This window comes from Choristoneura fumiferana, chromosome 27 (genome assembly GCF_025370935.1).
Source record: "Choristoneura fumiferana chromosome 27, NRCan_CFum_1, whole genome shotgun sequence".
Lineage (NCBI taxonomy): Eukaryota > Metazoa > Arthropoda > Insecta > Lepidoptera > Tortricidae > Choristoneura > Choristoneura fumiferana.
In genome coordinates, this window is record NC_133498.1 from 3420138 (window position 1) to 3425584 (window position 5447).

The following is a 5447-nucleotide window of genomic DNA, read 5'->3' on the forward strand; positions in this document are numbered from 1 at the left end:
CCACCCGCCGCCAGGGATTTATACGAATGAATGAATGGTGTTAATTAAATAACTGAAAACCAGAAAGTAGATAGATGCAATGTGACATTGAGGTTGCGAATTGGAATTTGGCTCAGCATGATGCAGAAGCTTTAAAACACCCCAGCCACAGATATAGATTACACTAGATAACGCCAACACCTCAATCTGTATGAAATGAAAACCAACCGTTTCACTTTTTTATATCTATACTGTGACGTCTCAAGAGCGAATTAGCGATGTAAATTCCCCGATGTCCGCGCAAAATCGATTCCCTGCGCGGTGGGCTCGAGTCAGTCACTACACTAGTCATGATTAGTCAGTAAGCGGTCAGTCTTTGTATGGAGCCAACCCCGACGTTTATTCAGGGTTCGGAGACGTGAAGTAGATGCATTTGCGTAATCTAGTGTAATCTATATCTGTGACCCCTACGCCGATTGTCAGCTAGCACCGTCGCTAACACTCGGTCCGCTATCCCATCGCACTTCCCAGTAATAGTATAAATTAGACAGTTTGTAAGTCTGTTTATTTATTTGTTTGTTTGTTTAGAGAACAGATATGGCGGCGTTTCATGATATGCCTAGGAATTTCATGATCTGCTTAAACGTCACTACTGTCACTAGGCAATTCGTTTAACGATGAATTTTGCACGATATAGCGGATGCCACTTAGCCAATTCATGAAATGGCGCCATTTCACGATATGCTTAGGAATTTCGTGAATTGGCGGATTTTACGATCGGCCACAGACATACATATAGTTTGCGTCCCGGAGAAGGCCATAGGATAGTTTTTATCCCGGAAAATTGCATAGTTCCCGCGGGATAGTGAAAACGGAATTCTACGCAGATGGAGTCACGGGTAACGGCTAGTACATCTGTACTATATCTATACTATCTGTAGTATATATACTAAATAAATAAATCATTTAAATTTAAATACTATGAAACATGCTTATCTGTGACTTCAAAAACATTAAATAAAAATAGTTTACAGATGTGGTGAAAAATGTTTTTTTAAGCGCGAAAACCCACAGCTCCCAATTTCCTAGTCTCCAAAGTCTCAACATAAACCGGTCGTGTAGTCACTCCAGCGAGTCATTTTTCTCCTAGATGCCTTATCTTCCGCTCGTATCAGATGAGAGCATAATAGGATGACTCTGAGTAATACAGTTTTATTGCCGGCTAGATTATAATCCCTACTATTTAGATGGTAATTTAGCGAGTGTATTACATGTAGGATATTCATTGTCATTTATTAATCATCGCTCCCGTGCAAAAGTGTTACACAATGTATTTTTGCACAATACGTTGTTTAAAGTTTAGTAGTAATTCTAGTTTTTTAATGTCTTCAACTTGCTGTGTTTTTAATATAAATGAATAAAAAAAACTAGAGCAAGAGCGTGTCGGGCAAGCCCGAAATAGGTTTCCGTAGCCATTAAGAAAAAAAATAGTAATATTTTGCTTGCTATGGATTTTGTATTTTATACGGAATCTTCCAAGTTTAGGTGTATTTTATACTTTAGGCTTAAGGCGTATTTAGTCTTACACTACTAATAATTCTCAAGCAAACTTAGCCGTTATAGTTTTCCTTGAAAGTTTGATATACTTACTACCATCCTGAATTTTTTCAAATTTTTCCACCCACCGGTTTAGATTTTAGAGGGGGGGACGCTCGATTTTAATGAAAATTTGCACTTTAAAGTTGAATATTTTGCAAACAAATCACTGAATCGAAAAATTATTCTATGAAACCCCTAATTATTTTAAAATACCTATCCAACGATATCCCACACTATAGGGTTGGATGAGAAAAAAAAAATCACCCCCACTTTACGTCTATGGGAGATAACCTAAAAAAGTTTTTTCCGTGCAAAATTACAGCTTTCTAGCATTGATAGTCCCTGAGCAAAGCCGCGGACGGACAGACAGACAAACAGACAGACATGGCGAAACTATAAGGGTTCCGTTTTTGCCATTTTGGCTCCGCAACCCTAAAAACGGTCAAGTGTGAGTCGTACTCGCTCACGAAGGGTTCCGCACTATTATCTATAACAACATTAGGCATTAGCAAAAAAACGGCAAAAAAATCAAGATTGCTGTATGCCTTTACATTTATTTTATTTTAATTTTTATTAAAATAGGTATTCGAGTTATATCATCCATTACTTACCTACTTAATTTTAATTTATTTATTTAATTTGACAAACTATTTTAATTAACACCGTGTGGTGTCGGGGTAGAATAACATCTCTCCATTTCTTCCGTGGATGTCGTAAGAGGCGACTGAGGATATAGATTAAGGTGTACCGTAGGCGACAGGCTAGCAACCTGTCACTATTGTACCGTCTTTGTCAAACTTAAAACCTAAAATTGCTAAAAGTGGCTCCGAAGCGGTAACGTTTCGTGTGCTCTGCCTACCCCATTTGGGGATACAGGCGTGATGTTCGTGTGTATTTTAATTTACTGACAATTCATATTTTCATTATGTTACTAACAAAATAAGAACCTATTAAGTTCTAAATAAAATTCATTTATACATTTATTCATTACTAGCGTTTACCCGCGGCTTCGCACGCGTAAATCGCTATATACAGCACTTGAATTGAAGTTTAAAATTACATCGTGGTTTTCATTGAAGTTAAATTAAAACACCCATGTCAAATTTCATGACTCTAAGCCCAGCGGTTGTTATTTCGAGATTTTATCCCTATCCCGTGGGAATATCGAGATAAAAAGTAGCCTATGTGTTATTCCAGATGTCCAGCTACCTACATACCAAATTTCATGATTCTAAGCCCAACGGTTGTTATTAAGAGATTTGTTCCCTATCCCGTGGGAATATCGGGATAAAAAGTATCCTATGTTTTAATTCAGGTTATAAACTAACTTTTCGCCAAATTTCATCCAAATCCGTCCAGCCGTTTAAGCGTGAAAAAGTAACAAACATACTCACTCACTCACTCACAAACTTTCACATTTATAATATTAGTAGGATTAGTAGGAAGTAGGATAATTGTTAGTATCAAAGTGGATCAATTTCCTGATCTACAAATTGAATCGACTCACCTTATACTTAAAGAGCGCCACATAATGCTACCTACAGTCAGCCGATTAATTTACCTTCAGCAATTACCTGTCACTGGCTGAATAAAGGGTCTAATAAAGCCACAGTGGCTCTTTTACTGCGGCCAGCTTAATAAGGCGCGTTAGCGGGCAATATTGGAGTCGGGGTATCAGAGGTCTTAGGAACTAGAGGGTAGTCTATGAACGGATCCACATTTGTAGGGGAGAGTAACCTATATGAACCGGCGCTTAAATTGGACCACTTCTGTATTTCCACCAAATTACACGATTTATTTACACTTGCAACAAAAATTGAAGCGATGACATCTTAGCGCTACAAACAGTGTTGGGAACAAATGAATAAATTGTGTAATTTGGTGGAAATACAAAAACGTTCCAATTTAAGCGCCGGTTCAATATAGGTTACTCTCCCCTACAGTCAACGTCATAAATAAATAAGTGATCACTTTTGTATCTTGTCGCTTTCAGTCGTTACACAATTTCGTACGGCTTTTCAAACATGACGTTAAAATGACAAGGTACAAAAGTGATCACTTATTTGTAATAGTAATAATAATAATTTATTTCAGATTTCTCAGATCCATAGATTGTTAGTTACAAAGCACTTATAAGACTATTTTCGTATGCAAAACAAAATTAAATTAAATAAAAATTAAAACAAAATAAAACACATACTTACATCAAAATGGCCATTATAAAATTTAATTAAATTAGAATATTAAACCCGAAATTTAAGTTATTTATCTCACTCCGACATACGCGTATTCTAACGCTCTATTTATTAAAAATAAGATACATGGGTCACTCACAAATCAATAGCCGGGGTATGTTCGAGTTGTTTCGAACAATCCGTGGTTCCTTGTCAAGGAGAGCTCGAACAGAATGCCAAGGGTGAAGTGCGCGCCAGCGCTTATACTGCTCGGCTACTCAGCGCAGCCGGCGGCAGCTCTTTATTTGTCAGATACTATCCTTTCTTTGTTATAAATGTTATCTTTCTCTTTCATACCTGCGAAGCTGTTCAAATAGAGTTTGTGACGTTCCCAATCCGCACTGGTTCCTTTCATTCTGAGAAGAGCCCTATGCCCAGCAGTGGGACGTATATACGAGTTTTATCGGTAAAATAAAATCAAAAATATAATTCCGTTTTTATCTGAATGCATTTAACTGAATGAAAAGTATTTGGTTTCAATTTATTCGCTGTAAACATGCTGCTTAATCTGTGTGTATTTATGTTGTATTAAGTAATAAAACCTTTTTTAGACAGTGTTATCTGGGGGCACGGCAGTGCCCCCGCCAAGTCGAGCAAACGTACGTAACACACTTTTCTCGAAGCCATTCAGGCTATTTTCAACATTAAGAATTTTTCACTTCTCATGCTCTTAAAATGTTACCTTCGTCTCTGCATATCGGGACTAAAGCTCCTTATTAATCTCTAGGGATTAAAGTATTTTTTTTACGCTGGAAACCCCTAAACAGCCAATCACGGTGTCAATCAATTTAAACAGATGTCCATTACTCGTATTGAAAGTACGTACGTCGTAAGAAACTCACCTGACCTCTATTTTCTTTGGGGTAGTAAGTATAATAAAGGTCAGAGGTACCTAACGATTGTTGATGTTGAAGATTTTGAATCATGAAACTTTGATTTTGTTCCTAAAGTTTTTTTACATTTAGGTAGGTAAACATAAAAACACCATTTAAATTTATAAATAACTTCTTTTATATTTAAAATCTATTTACATTTATCTTATTTACTACAAATAAAACATTTTATCTAATACCTTCTATGAACACTAATTTATAATACCTATACATGTTTTTATACAAATAAAATTTAATGCTTACTTGTGACTCCAATCATCAATTTTTGGCGTAACCTTTCGGCCAATCACAAGTAAGCATTATTATAATCAGCCAATGAAAATAGCTGACGACATTTAGATATTAAATTTATTTACATCATGAAAAACATCCCGCCATTATTTATTGCACTAACTGAGATGCTTTTCATACACTTTGGTTTTTACAATTTAAATTAAACATAATTAAGTAACAATAAGGGTTATCTGTGAAGTCTTTTTTTAATTAATATCTTGGTCGATAAGTTCTTAATAGAGCCATTACGAAGTGCAAAATTCGAACTTCGTATCTTGCCGTCCCGCTGACGCTAATATTATTTAACACGGGAGTGAGAGGGACGGAACGATACGAACTTCGATTTTCGGATTTCGTAGTAGCCCCCCAGATCCCAAGTTCGAAATTAGAAACCCGCATAGAACTTCCCTTTTACTTTCTTACTAAAAGCTAAATACTATTTAGCTTAAACGAAACAGCTCGATAAGAA